The sequence below is a fragment of the Pseudochaenichthys georgianus genome, chromosome 18, assembly GCF_902827115.2.
Source record: "Pseudochaenichthys georgianus chromosome 18, fPseGeo1.2, whole genome shotgun sequence".
NCBI lineage: Eukaryota > Metazoa > Chordata > Actinopteri > Perciformes > Channichthyidae > Pseudochaenichthys > Pseudochaenichthys georgianus.
The window spans coordinates 19,444,869-19,461,712 of NC_047520.1; positions in this window are offsets into that span (position 1 = coordinate 19,444,869).

Here is a 16,844-nt window from a genome sequence, read left to right on the forward strand (position 1 = left end):
CTAGCGGCTAAGCTAGCTGGACGCTACGGAGCCCAGCTATCCGCCCTCTGAAGCTTTTAGTGCCGACAGGGGGAGGAGAATGTCCCGCTAACGCTGTGTGTGTTTTTCACATTAGCGGGACGCTATGGAGCTCAGGTATCCACCATCTGAAGCTTTTAGGGCCGACAGGGGGAGGAGAATACAAAGATGTGTGTATTTATCGCTAAGCTAGCTGGACGCTACGGTTCAGGTATCCGTCCTCTTTATTGCGGACAGGTTGAGGAGGATGTCCCGCGCGCGCGCGCGCGTGTGTGTGTGTGTGTCGGAGTCGGAGCTCAGGCTCTGATTACAGTAGCTACACTGTAGGAAACAGTTCTGAACTGTTTCCGCCAGTTCTTTAAGTTCGTCGTTTGCGAACAGCGAACGAATCGTTTTGTGGGAGGAATCAGTTCATCTCGTTCACTTCAAAGATTCGTTCAAAAAGAACGAATCGTTCGCGAACGACCCATCACTAATGCACTGATCTCATGCTTCTTGACATGAGAGCCGTTTCCCGGCGGAGTGAAGAAAACACATGAACCTCACGGGAGTCCCTCCTCAGTTTATACTGCGTTTTGTTTCAATTCATGTATCATTTAGTTACAAATATGTGATATATCTGAACAACAAAGTGGTCAAAAATCATTTTTTTCATTTATTGGAAACATTTTCATGATCACTTTTTTCGTTTTAGATTTTCATTTATTGTCATTTCCATTCAGTCAGTCATTAAGTGCTATTAAAATGTTAATGTGATATCCATACAAACAAAGTGTGCAATCCAATGAATGTTAATCTAACTGGGTTTTGATAGATAACATATATCTCGTTCTTCTCTCAATTATTTTACGGCCTAACACACTTTGTACGGCCCGTACACACTGCATTGTGGGTAGCATGGCAAGGCGTTGCAAGCCTCGCGAGCGTCTATCGGCGTCAAAAGTTCAACAATGTTCAACTTTTGAGGCTCGAGGCTTGCTCGAAGCTGGCGTCAGCCAATCAAATCCCGTTTTTAAATTCCCGCCAGTACAAGCGCTAGCCAATCAAACCTCGTGTATGCAGGTCTTGACTATTTTCCATATTTCAGAAAATGGAGGAGAAATTAATAATTGCTGTAGCAAATGTCCCAGTCTTATATGACTGTACTCTGTTCACCTACCGGGACCTAAACCGGAGGAACCAGGCATGGCGGAAGGTGGCAGAGACAGTTGGTGAAACTGGTAGGTTTTCAACTGTTTGGAGAGTTTATATCCAGTTTACTTCGTTTTAGCATTGAACAGACAGCTAGTAATGTAGCATAATAACATATTGTGGTGACCACCTTCGTGCATCGCCTCCGACTCCCATATATCTCGGCACTACAATGTCATATATATTAATAAAAAAATAGTATAAGCATAATATATAGCATAACATATAATACATGCACAGCTATCAAGCATAGACAGTATATTTAGCCAGCTAGTAATGTAGCATAACATATAATATATATTAATAATAAAAAAAATATTATATATAAGTATAAGCATAATATATAACATATAATACATGCAGAGGGTGTCGTTTTTCTCATACTGATATTCTGAACAATCTGTGTTGTTGTATTTGCTGTAAAGTGTCTCTACTGTAGGCTAATTTTATTATATGTACAGCACTTTGGCTCGACCAAAAATTTAGCCAGCATGGAATGTAGCATAAAAATAGCATTCATTAATGGAGGAATAATTTAATAAATTAAAGAAATTCACTTTATTATTTATTAACTTTATTATTTCATTTCATTAGAGAACGTCTGCAAGAAAAGGTGGAAGAGTCTGAGGGACAGGTTCCGCAAGGAAAAGAATGTGGAAAAGGAGGCCAAACGAAGCGGGGCAGGGTCTGCAGGGGGGTACAGGCCCTGGCGTTTCATGGCAGTGATGGGGTTTTTAACCCCATTCATCATAGACCGTGAGACGTCCAGCAATGTCCCCCGGCAGACCCTGCCTCCATCCACCCTGGTGGAAGAGGAAGAGAGCCAGGTAGCGAGTGAGCCAACCAGCCAGTCCACCAGCCAGTCCACCAGCCAGTCCGCCAGCCAGCCCGCCCGCCAGCCAGCCCGCCAGCCAGCCAGCAGCAGTCAGCCAGGAGGAGAATGCTGAGGTCCGGGGGAAAACACGAGGGAGGGGGAGGGAGATCTCCCCGTTTGAAAGAAGTCTGCTGTCTGCTGTCAGCAGTTACAGACCAATTGCCCAGCCAACCCCACCAGTGGTGGAGGAGGACGAGGACTTCGCATTTTTCAAGAGCCTCTTGCCCACCATGAGAAGGATGACAATCGCACAGAGGGCTAGAGTACGCCTCGGGGTACACCAGCTAATTTTTGATGTGGACCAGCAGAACAATGTCTAATTTTTTCACACATACTGATCCACATTACATTTTTTTACACTCATCACACACACTTCACTCATCACACACACTTCACTCAAATAAAACATTATTTCAAGTATGTTATGGCTATACTGTGTCTTCACTTGTTCATGTGGTTTGTCAGTTGCAACATACCAGAAGCTTCATGTATGTCGGAATATATAATGTGCTTTCTTTTGTAATTCGTCATGTGAAAACCTGTTGAAATTATGAGTGGTTTATCAGTAAAAACAGGGCTGAAAGAAAAAGGTTGTTAGTCATATCATAATATAATAATATAAATTCAAGAAACATGTTTATTAGGAATGTTTGATTTTAAAATGGCTCATTTGGAATATTTGCTCTTTAAAGAAAATGGGTAGCTCTTAAAAGAGCTTTTGGTTTGGAGGAGCCATGGTGACCCTGCACCACGTTCTGCTGCCATGACACTGCACCCTCCTCATTCAGATAGGAGCAGAAGGTCTCCCGCAGTTGGATGGATCGGCGTGTGGCGTTGTTTGAGCCCATCATAGGTGCACCGCGCAGGGTTGGAGCTTCATCACTCGACTCTGCGACGACAGGGACGACAGGTGTGCGTGATGACCTTCCTATTGTCTTCCTGCGGAGGACGTTGTGCAACACACAGGTGGCCTTCACACACAACTCTGTTACCCCCGGGCTGGTGGTGATGACACGCCGGAACATTCTCCACTGAGATGAGAGGATGCCAAACGCACATTCAACCACCAACCTGGCCCGGCTGAGTCGGTAGTTGAACAGCCTCCTTTCACGGGTGATCTGACGTCCAGGGAACGGACGCAGCAGGTTGTCCAGCAGCGGAAAAGCCTCATCTCCAACCAACACATGGGGAAGAAGGCCCAGCCGCTCTGCTCCTGGGATGAGGGTGTCAGGTGGTAGCTGCAGACTGCCATCTCGGAGGCCCTCTCCAAAAGCGGAATTCCGCAGGCTCCCACCGTCGCTGCTCCTTCCAAAACCTCCGACATCCACTACCCTGAAGAGGTACTGGGCATCCACGACAGCCAGCAGTACCAAGGAGTGGGTGGACTTGTAGTTGAAGTAGAGGGACCCAGACACCACAGGCAGACACACACCACAGACACACAATTACACCACAGGCAGACACAGACACACACATCACAGACATACAATTACACCACAGGCAGACACACAATTACACCACAGACAGACACACACACACATCACAGACATACAATTACACCACAGGCAGACACAATTACACCACAGACAGACACACACATCACAGACATACAATTACACCACAGACAGACACACACATCACAGACACACAATTACACCACAGGCAGACACAGACACACACATCACAGACATACAATTACACCACAGGCAGACACACAATTACACCACAGACAGACACACACATCACAGACATACAATTACACCACAGGCAGACACACACCACAGACACACAATTACACCACAGGCAGACACACATCACAGACATACAATTACACCACAGGCAGACACACAATTACACCACAGACAGACACACACACACATCACAGACATACAATTACACCACAGACAGACACACACATCACAGACACACAATTACACCACAGGCAGACACAGACACACACATCACAGACATACAATTACACCACAGGCAGACACACAATTACACCACAGACAGACACACACATCACAGACACACAATTACACCACAGGCAGACACAGACACACACATCACAGACATACAATTACACCACAGGCAGACACACAATTACACCACAGACAGACACACACATCACATACATACAATTACACCACAGGCAGACACACACCACAGACACACAATTACACCACAGGCAGACACAGACACACACATCACAGACATACAATTACACCACAGGCAGACACACAATTACACCACAGACAGACACACACATCACAGACATACAATTACACCACAGACAGACACACACATCACAGACACACAATTACACCACAGGCAGACACACAATTACACCACAGACAGACACACACATCACAGACATACAATTACACCACAGGCAGACACACACCACAGACAGACAATTACACCACAGGCAGACACAGACACACACATCACAGACATACAATTACACCACAGGCAGACACACACCACACACACACACACACACACACACACACACACACACACACACACACACACACACACACACACACACAGGGGAGCAATACTGCGTTTACCTAGCTATCTTAATTAATGTCATTCATCTGAACTAAATCACAGACTTCATTCATCCATTGCATGCATTCTCTCTCTTTATATACAGAGTCATATTAAATAAGTAGAAATACACAAAACGTACCGTAGGCAGATGGCGAGTCGCTCGGCGGGTCCGATTGACAAACGCATACGGGTGTCTGCCTTTGCAATCAGTGGACCGACTTTTCCGAGCAACTCGTCGAATGCGTCTTTGCTCATCCTGAAGTACTGCTGAAACAGTTCACCATCCAGGCGGAGCTCTTGGACAAGAACGTGGTATTCCCCCCGTTGCAGACGTTTTTTGAGTATCGGATGTACCCAACAGCGATGCACTTTACGTGGCCTACTGCGATACATTGAATAAACCAACGCTACCGTTGCTACAAAACCGGCATCCATTTTGGCAATAGTGAAGAAGAGCCGGGCTTTTTTTTGCTTTGTATGCCGGGGGCGGGCGGGAGATTCCTGATTGGTTGTTGGTCGCCTTGGGCGCGAGAAAGCGTCAAGCCTCGGACACGCCCAGCTTCAAGCTTTTCTGACGCCTGTAGTGTGTACGGGCCGTTACGGCGCCTACACACGGCGGCGTGCGTTGCCGCTTGGCGGTGGGCGTGTCTTGAGCTTGGGATGTCAACGCGAGCAGCCCGACCAACAACCAACCACATGAATGTCCCGCCCCGGACATACAAAGCAAAGCATTCATGCTACATCCATGCTGGCTAAATATACTGTCTATGCTTGCTAGCTGTCCATTCAAACGAAATACACTGGATATAAACTCCTCAAACAAGCGAAAACCTACCAGTTTCCCCCACTGTCTCTGCCACCTCCCCCCATGCCTGGCTCCTCCGGTTTGTATCCCTGTATGTTCCCTACCGCCACGATCATTTTCTCCTCCTTTTGTTGACATATGGGAAATAACTGCTGTCTGGCTCTCCCAACATACACCCGGTTTGATTGGCTACTGCTTGTACTGTCAGATTTACATACGAGGGATTTGATTGGCTGACGCCTCCGTCGAGGCGGCAAAAGTAGAACATTGCTCTACTTTTGCAGCGAGCACCTCGAGAGAAGCTACGCTTTGCTCCCACAATGCAGTTCTGCGAATCGTGACGTCACCCCATTCAAAGTGAATGGGCAGAAGCGTTGAAGCGGCAACGCACGCCGCCGTGTGTAGGGGCCGTTACTATGGAGGAGTGGATTGAGCAGTGTCTATCTCCAGAAAAAAAAAAAAAAGCACCTAAACGACGACATGCAGATCTACGTGAAGAGCAGGTAGACCAACTGGAAAATTACCACCATTCAAAAGCTTAGTGGCCACAGGTGCGAATACTCTCTCCAGAGCTACTGGAAGCCGAATCTCGGGGACCGGAGAAAGTGGAGCAATATTCTCGCCACGCCAAGGAGAAGCCCCTCACTGCAGTGTGCAGTACCTCAAGCCCCTCCTTCTCAACCTTTGAGGCACGTGACTAACGGCCCCTCCTTCTCAACCTTTGAGGCACGTGACTATCGTCTAATATTACCATCCTGTCAATTTGTCAATACGATGGCACTTTTTTAATATATTTTTTAAAATACTGGTAGGAAATAATGTGTTATGATGTCATTTATATCACATGTTTTTCAGTAAAAAGTAAGTAAATATACAATATTGCCTCTGAAATTAAAATTAAATTAAAATTAAAAAGTAAAAAAACAAATGAAGGTCCTTTCTTGAAGTCATAACTGAAATAATTGATGCAATTAACATGCAAATAGACATTAAAATATGCTTTGAAGGCTGTTAATGTGTTTAATTAGAGTTTTACATTTTTAAATGTCATTGCCATGGCGACAGATCACTCGCCATCATTATTGGTATCATTATATATATTTATTACATGGCTTAGTTGAATACTCGATTCTGATTGGTCAATTCAGAACATGTGACACGTTGTTAATACCGAACAGACAGACCGCTGTCAAGGACTTATTGACCGTTGTTAAGGACGAAGAAGTCCGGTCGATTTAACTGTATACAGTTGGGCCGAAAAGCAAACTGCAGTTTGCTTTTCGAACTGGGACATGAAAAACAGCGCAGAAGTAATGGGGCAGAAACCCTCCTTTTTACGCAGCGGTCCAGACATAGACGGCGACACATATTCAGTGTGCAGTTACTTTGGCATTAGGGCAGGGATATCTAGATACTTCCCAAGGTTTGACATAATGAATTGTGCAACTTTTAAAGCAAGTAGCGATGTTTTCAAATCTGTAATCAAAAAGCTCCTCAAAAACGCTATCGAAGCAGTTCCTGCCGTTGCTACGTTAGTTCAAACGGTAACAACGGACTATTTTTCTTAGCGGATGCATGTCAATTTAAATCAATACAACTATTTTTTAAATCAATAAAATCATTTTCTAAATCCATAAAAGCATTTCAATTAATATTGGGAGTCATAACGTTACTTTGTTGAGAATGTGGCCATGTAATAAGCGGGATAATGTGCAGCGACGCGGTCATTATGGGGAAAAGAACACCGACAGGCTGATCAGGAGCCCGACGCGAAGCGGAGGGATCTAGATCGGTATGCATAATCCACCAGTTAAAGGTGGGGTAGGTACATTTGAGAAACCGGCTCGAGATCGCTAGAATTTGAAAATACACAACCGGAGAAAATCTGCCACTTCCTCACAGAGACCCTCCTTCAACACACACGAACGCGCACATGACCAATGAGGACACGCGATACAGGCAGGTAGGCCATCCAATCCGTTTAGCCGGCCTGGCTAAACGGATTGGATGTACTTTTTACAGTATTATTGCTTCCACAGATGACATTTTTTTATGGATTTTTTGTCAAAGCACTTCAGATATTCATTGCTATCGGGATGTTAAGAGCATTCCATGGAATATAACAAAAAGTGTATCTCGAGCCGGTTTCTAAAACTTACCTACCCTACCTTTAAATGAAATACAACTAATGTGCTGTTATATTAGCTGTTCAATTGACCACATATGGTGTTCATAGTTTTCATACCTCCTGTGTTTTACGCAGCGACTTATCAAGTCTTGGCAAACGGCATAAAACACGATTAAACGTGATATTATATAAAACCATGCTCGTCTACAACCTATAGAAATGCAACACGGCGTCAGTTTAGACGTAATTCTGTCCTTCTGCTTACCGCATCATTTATGAGAAAACATGTCATAACATTAACACAACATATTCGAGGTGGTTTTAAATAACATATCCGTATTTATTTATTTCTCCTAGTTATGTTTTTGTGTGCACTGAGGAGTCTCAAACAGGCGTTTGTTTAATCATTTTAAGATTGGCTTTAATCAATGTTTGAAAATGAATTCTTCATATATGATAAATGAGAGGCAACATTTTGTTTATGGTATTATTTCCACACATTTCTCTCCATTCTTCCTTCTGCCAACGGTGTCGCAGTTTCTCGTCTCTCCCGTTTTTTGTGCTTAGTGCGTACGCCATGGGTTAGAGTTTGCGTGGGAGGACCGCACATTTTCCCGTCAAGTTTGTATTTATAAATCGCAAACATTGCGTAGAAACTGGCGTACGCCATCTTTTGAGCATCCCTTTATTAAATGAGGCCCCTGATCTCTGAACTCTCTCTCGCGTCCGGTTAGACTTCACTCGCGTTTATGTCCAAATCTATCAGATCTAGCTAGTTCTAGTTAATTATATGACTGCCTGCTTATCAAAGGACACCTAAACAATAAGCGTTGCTTTGTCAACGGCGTGTGGCCGCCAAAGTATAGCGCAGCATTATGCATAGGTTATAGGAGGGGTCAAAATCCCATGCTCATAAAATGCTCATATATTTTTTCTCTTCATTCCCAACGCCCCTAAATAAATAAATAAATAGATATACCAATTTTAGGAAAGTAACGAAGTTTTGAGCAGTGTGGGTTTTATAATTAACAGAGTTACACATATTTCCAAACGCGAAGTGTAATAACTGCAGTGTCCTCCCTGTCATCGAGAATGACAAAGATCCTCAGTGAAGCTCAAGCCCATGTTTCTCACTAAATCGTAAGTACAACTTATTAAAAGATCAGTTCAATGCAACTAATGTCGTCTCAGTGTTATTGCATGATATTAAAATTGGTTTTGCCATGAATTTAGTGATGGATTGTAAACATTTCAAATGTAGCATTTAAGTGTTTCTCAGTTACAATGTTGTTGTTTAATAAATCAGACACCGATGGTGCAGCGCTGTAGTCTACTGGTACCTCTTTATAGGCATTTATTCCTTAACAAATTGGGTTTCCGCTGATCAGGGGGGTATTGGCAGAATTTTTTTTTCAAAGGGGGTACATTATTGAAAAAAGTTTGAGACACCACTGTTTCTAACAGGTGAGTGTAATCCCTCTTACAATAAATCAATAACATCAATTATTAAAACACGTGTTTTCCTGTTCAATCCTTTTCTCATTCTCAACTCCTCACATACAGATGGTTTAAATCTTTTCACAGGGTTAACGTGGTGATATTCAAACAAATGAACAGGTTTATAAAAGATTGTGTTTTGGTTCGAAAACATTAAGTATTATAGTTACCTTTTAGGACATGATATGATATCTTCTGAGGTAAGGTTTGTTTGATAAGTCTTTCCTCTGATAGTTTTTGTAATTGAAACAATATGATTAATAGATGAGTATGTGCCTATATAACATTTGTCCACTTTTGATGATGTGGAACACTGTGATTGGCTGGTGAACAACCCAACCAATTACAGAGCATCTGGGTGGAAAGGTAAACCACAAATAGCATAATAATGCCTCTTGAAGAAGCAGTAGTAACCAGGGCCCTTTTCTCATTCATCAAATCCCCCTCCTCGACTCCTCGGTCCTCCGGTAGTGACCGGAAATGAATTTCAGCGCGCCATGTTGAAGGACATCTCATTTCTCTAAATGCAACTTCGAGGACCGAGGACTTCGAGCGTCGAGGAGGCTCTCTGGAGGAGCTATAACCGAGGATACACTGATGGGTCCTCCACGGTCCTCCACGGCTGCTTCGTGGATGCATTTCCGGCAACAGAGATGTTTCAAAAGAGGCTTCTCAATACTCAAATTTCCCCTCCTCGACTCCCCTCCTCGACTCCCCTCCTCGAGACTTAGTCCCGCCCACAGGAGATGCGACGGAGGACCGAGGAGGGGAACCGGGGAAAGAGGAGGGGAAGCAGCAGACGTTTAAAGAAATGAGAACTCCTCTCCTCTGAGCGGTCATATTAAAGCGACGTGCCGTTCATCTATACGTGGGCAGAACAGCTGCATCAGACTGTCGAGTGTTTTGTCATATATTTATAAATCTCTGTATAAATCAGCTGAAACATTGTTCCCCCACATATTTAACCTTGAATTCCATTGAGGAGGTGCGGTATAAATGAGACATAACAGGACTACCAGATGCGGACACACACACACGAAATATACTTTATACTAACATCATATGCAATTTAAGTATGAGAGCACTCTCATAATAACGTAACACAATCAGAGACTGGATATATCCCCCCCCCCCCTCTCTCTCTGGTCGCTGAAAATGGGGAATTGAAATTACGGGCCAAAAGTTGTATTTGCAAGTATTAAAAGTAAGCAGAGGACACCAAACCAACTGAGACCTGTCTGTCCGCCGCATCTGCGCACACCACTGTACCACACACACACCTACACACTGTACAGGACAGACCTACACACTGTAGCACACACACACAACACACACACACACACACACACACACACACACACACACACACACACACACACACACACACACACACACACAACACACACACACACACACACACACACACTGTACCATACACACCTAAGCTCCTAAAGCATAATCAGGCTACAGCCGTTGTGTATTTTAGTATGTGAAGCACTAAATGTTCTTAGAAAAATATCGACTCTTTGTTTGTATATATCTACTAAACTAAAGCAAATAAAGAGAGTAGGTCTGTTATACTGAGTGATATTTATTTTACACACTGCTCTGCTTTCTGCAGGACCTCACAGCTGTTCTCACTGTAAACATCGCGTTGCGATGAGAGCAGTTTCTAAAATATATCCAGGGGATGCATGCAGAGCTGTCATTGGCTGAGATAAGTCCGGCCGTGTGTCACGCCTCCACCGTTCCCGGAAATGCATCCGCGGAGGAGCCGTGGAGGAACCATCAGTGTATCCTCGGTTATAGCTCCTCCAGAGAGCCTCCTCCGACGCTCGATCCTCGGTCCTCGGTGTGCATTTAGAGAAATGAGACGTCCTTCAAAATGGCGCGCTGAAAATTCATTTCCGGGTCAACTACCGGAGGACCGAGGAGTCGAGGAGTCGAAGAGGGGAAATTTGAGTATTGAGAAGCCTCTAAAGACTCGTGACGCACGGCCGGACTTATCTCAGCCAATGACAGCTCTGCATGCTTCCCCTGGATATTATTTTATTAACTGCTTTCATCGCGACGCGATGTTTACAGTGAGAACAGCTGTGAGGTCCGTGCAAAAAGTAGAGCAGTGTGTATAATATATATCACTCAGTAGAACAGGCCTACTCTTTTTGCTTTAGTTTAGTAGATATCTACAAACAAAGAGTCGATATTTTTCTAAAACCATTTAGTGCTTCACAATAAAATACACCACGGCTGTAGCCTGTTTTAGGAGCTGTAGGCCTATATGCGTGTGTGTGGTACAGTGTGTGGTCGATGCAGCAGACAGACAGGTGTCAGTTGGTTTGGTGTCCTCTGCTTACTTTTAATACTTGTAAATAAAACTTTTGGCCCGTAATTTATTTTCCACATTTGTAGCGACAGAGAGGGGGGGGGGGATATATCCAGTCTCTGATAGTGTTACGTTATTATGAGAGTGCTCTGCTTGATCTGAAATTGTATATATTTATATAAATATATACATATATATATGTGTGTGTTGTGTCCGCATCTGTAGCCATTATTGTCTCATTTATACCGCACTGTGAATGAATCAAAGTAATATATAAGTCGTCATGAACACATCTGTCCATCAGACAGAGGGCTGCTGCCTCCTGTATCATTAATGGACGTCTATTTAAAATGACCCACTCAGAGGAGAGGAGTTCTACATTTCTCTAACCGCCCTGCTGTCTTCCCCTCCTCTCTCCTCGGTTCCCCCTCCTCGGCTCCTCCGCTCGCATCTCCTGTGGGCAGGACTAAGTATCGAGGATAGGAGTCGAGGAGGGGAGTTCGAGAAATGAGAAAGGGCCTCAAGTGATATTTAATAGAGATCTAACACATCTGTAGTTGGTCAAACATGCTAAAGAGTTGTCAGAGAAGAGTCCTCTAAATAAACTTAACTGCAGTTCACTTCCTGCAGCTGTGCAGACAGATGACCAGCTGTGGTAGGAGCTGAGAAACAAATTTGCTCCGATTACTTTTAATATTTAGTGTGTGACGATAAAGCCATGTGGATGAGTCTAATGTTGGTGGATCATTTAAGTTTGAATAAATGAACAGTTGCTCTATAGTCTGGATCTTGTGTTGCTGCCTGCAGGCCGCTGCAGTCAGCTGATATGAACTGACTGCTCACATGATGTCTGAAAAAAGGATCCATTCAGTGATAGGAACAGAGATGAGATGCACTGAGCCTCTGTGACCACAGGAGGGCGCCCTGGCACCAGTTTGTGTGGTACAGGCTCAGCAGGTACCAGTTTAAAACTACTGCAAATAAAAACACATCATACAATATGAAAATGTGAGTATTTCTACTCTACTACATGATGTAATGTGTTGTATAACCACCAGGAAGCGCTGTGGAGCTATTTTTTATTATATTTTCTATGATGTCATCAGCCAGGTTATCTCACACACACACACACACACACCACACACACACACACACACCACACACACACACACACACACACACACACACACACACACACACACACACACACACACACACACACACACACACTAGAGCAACATGATCCTTCTCACAATTATTGGCTTTAGTTATTAAGATAACATGAAGCAAACTGAAGCAACATGAAGTGTGTGAGAAACAGGAAGTGGATGAGAAAGGAGCAGGGGCCCCACCAGGAGAGGAGGAGGAGGAGGAGTTCCCGGCTGTGAGGGGGTCAGTTTCTCAGCGATTCTGTTCAGGAGACAGATCAGCCAGTGACTGTGCAAAAATATGAAGGCTACTGAGTCACTGTTTGTCAGTGCTGGAGATCTGCTGACTGCACAGATGTGACTGTCAGCAGCTGTCTGAGTTGTTTGTGGTTACAGTAATGTTAAACATATGAGCACTGAGACATGTAAAGTGTATTCGTGCTAAAAGTAGCACTGACCTGAGATCAGGGGTTAAACCTTACAGAACAACTGGCTCAATGTCGTGGACACCTGGAGAGTAAAGCCTATCAGCTTGACTTTGTGTTTGATGCTGTGAACAACGCACTAGCAACCCACAACGCACACTTTAACCATTAGCTTTCAAAGTTAACTGTAGCCGTTAGCTTTCAAAGCTAACTGTAGCAGTGATGCTTCAGAGGCTCACCCATGGGCTGTCAGTCAAACTATTTTACTAACTGCGGCCAGTGGGGCGTAGGCACACACACAGGGCCTGTCCTCCTGTGTGTGTGGGTGTGGGTGTGTCTCAGGAGGAGCGGGTTATTCTTACAGAGGGCAGAGAGAGGTCTGCAGCTCTTTAAAGGATCCCACATGGTGTCCGTGGCCTCCTGAGGGCGAGGAGGTGTTATCCAACGAGTGGGGAAGGAGGAAATTGAGCAGGTGGAAATGCATTGTGGGTGAAAAGCTACCTGGTGAGTGACCCACTGGTGTAAAGCACAATAACTCAGAGAAGATGAAATGTAATCATGACATGACGTCAATCTTTAATGTCTTTACATTTTCATAAAAACTCATTTTGATCACTTTTTTTTGTTGCTTCAAACACACACACACACCTCTGTAATTCACTGATCCTCACAGAGAACACACACACACACACACTGTACAAGAGGAGCAGGAACACACAAAGTACACACTGCTGACCTCTGCAGCTCACAGTGATTATCATTGTTCGTATACAAACACACAAAGCTCTACAAAATTACCAAAGGAATATACAGTTAGACTTACAGGAATACTTACAGAGAGTTATATGATGGGCATCTCACTTTAAAAACATGATACCCAAAAAAACACACACACACACACACCTTATAAATACTTGTTCTAGTAAATCTGCTGCCCCACTTGGCTTAAAAAACTGTTTGTAGAAACAAAATCATGATGTGCATATTAATATTATTATTTCATTACAAACACTGGATATATGATTTAACATCCACAGGGAGGACTGTTTCTCAGCGTGACCCGGCTCTCTTCACGAAGTTTTCTAAGAACGCCACATCAAGGAGTCGTCACAGTGTCACAGGAGTGTGATCAGTGATGTGTCAGACAGCAAAGATTATTGCAGGCCCAGAATACACAAAGAGTATTTTATCCAATCATCAACGAGCAAATCACTAAAAATAGACAAAAGAGACTAAACGCTTTGTTTCAGACGCCGAGCAGCTCTCTGCTGTCACACCAAAGGAGACAGGAAGCTAAAATAACGTCAAACTTCACAAGAAATCTCAGCGAGGACCACAGCCGTCAGGAGGGGGGCATCTCCACCCAAATACACCCGTCTACATCTGTCTACAACTGTCCCAGGTAAGAAAACAAAGAGATAAGAAGGAAAATAGAGGACGACTACACAGGACTACATGTTAGCTCCATTAGGACTACATGCTGGCTCCATTAGGACTACAAGCTGGCTCCATTAGGACTACATGCTAGCTCCATCAGGACTACATGTTAGCTCCATCAGGACTACATGTTAGCTCCATCAGGACCACATGTTGGCTCCATTAGGACTACATGCTGGCTCCATTAGGACTACATGCTGGCTCCATTAGGACTACATGTTAGCTCCATCAGGACCACATGTTGGCTTTATAAGGACTACGTCAGGACTACAAGTTGGCTCCATTAGGACTACAAGCTGGCTCCATTAGGACTACATGCTAGCTCCATCAGGACTAAATGTTGGCTCCATCAGGACTGCATGTTGGCTCCATCAGGTCTACATCAGGACTGCATGTTGGCTCCATCAGGTCTACATCAGGACTGCATTTTGGCTCCATCAGGTCTACATCAGGACTGCATGTGGCTCTTTAAGGACTACGTTCAGGACTACATATGGCTCCATCAGGACTACATCAGGATCACATGTTGGCTGTACTAGGACTACATGTTGGCTTTACTACTACATGTGGTCTCCATTAGGACTACATCAGGACTACATGTTGGCCCTATCTGGACTATATCAGGACTACATGTTGGGTCCATCAGGACTACATGTTGGCTACATCAGGATTACATGTGAGCTCTATCAGGAAGTACATGTTGGCTCCATGGGGTACCCACACGGAGAAGAAACAGGAAGTAGAAAAGCAGACACACTCTGCTTTGATGCATTACGTCCACTCGTTTTATGATAACTCATTGTTTTATGACTGATTATTCTATGATGACTCATAATTATATGATGTCACACACACAGTTCCTTGCACACTTAACAGGATCAAACATTTCAAAACAGTTTTGATTACAAAAATACTTTTTTTGTATTTCTTTAAATATCTAAAAATGTACAGCATTGGGTTTTTTCCTTTTTTTTGCAAAGTCATGCTTAACATGTATGTAATAATCATAATAATAACATTAATATGAATGATATACAGAGTAGTAATAATTATAGTAATAACATTAGCGGGCAGTGCTAACGTTTGGGGGAGGGGGGATTCTTCACCAGGAGGGAGCACTGCCGCTGCGAAGAGGAGTGTGTAACAGTATAAAAACAGTCGGGGGCGGGGGGGGGGGGGTGCTCAATGTGTGATGGAGGCGAGGGGGGCGGTCTGTCCTGAGGCCAGGAGGTGCTGGGAGAGAGAGACAGAGGTTACCTTGGAGACCAAACAGCAGCACTGTACACTAATGAACAACACAAGGGACACCACACACCTCACAACACACACACCCCTAACCCAGCGTTTCTCAAAGTGGTGGGCGCGCCCCACTGGTGGGGCCGCCAGAGCAGATGTGATAGGTGGGTGCGGGCGAAAAAAAATTATAAAAAAAATATTCAATTTTTTTTTTAACATTTTTTTTTCCACATTATTTATATTTATACACTGGTGGAATATCAAACAAGGACCGCCCGGGGTGCCAACACGTATCAATGAAAAGCGACCCTCTACCACACCCAAAACAACACCTGTAGATAACCCAATTTGTGTTCTTTGAAATTGAAAGGATATTGCATTGTGTTTGTACTTTCGTTGCAGTTGTATGTCTCTTAAGTGTAATTTGGCATGCTTTTATTTTTGAAGGCAAGTTTACGCTGTTGACAGTTGTTGTTGCTGTGGGAAACAAGAAACGTTTCACAGCGGGCAGAACTTGTCATAAAGTCCGCGATAATAAAGGCCCACCCATTTAGAGGGAAGATATGATTGGTCAATTGTTACTGTCATTGACATATCTCGTTCAGTTACTATAGCTGGCCCCCTGTGAATCATAGCTGGACGTCCAATCAGCTCCTGTCTTCACAGCTCGCAGAGCGGATGCTTTCTTCATTTAACCCTTCACATTCAAACAGAAACTGAATAGGCAGATTCAAGGATTTATTCTCTTGGAACATATTATTTTAAATACAATTTTAATCAAGTTATTTTTGGTTTAAAACTAATAACAAATATTACTAAAAAACATATTTAAATAAAATATATAAAGAAAAATATAATTTGTTTTAATGTTTTTAAATATTATTTTGTAGAATATCTTAGGCCCTCAGAGACAGGCTCGCCACTGGTAAAAATATCTCATACACACGTGTGAAACGCTCTCACAGACACACACAACAGCGTTGCAGTCGGGAATAAAAGCAATGTGGAGCGAGAGAGCGAGAGAGCAAGAGAGAGAGCACACCTTTATCTATTTAATAAAGTTGTACAAAATAAAGTAAGAAGTCTTTCCAATGTGTACTATAGGACAGTAAAAAGTTTAAAAGGGGAGTGATTAGTCAAATATGCATAAATAAAAAGAAAGAATGCTAACTAGGTAACATAAGATAAGAATAAACAAGTTTA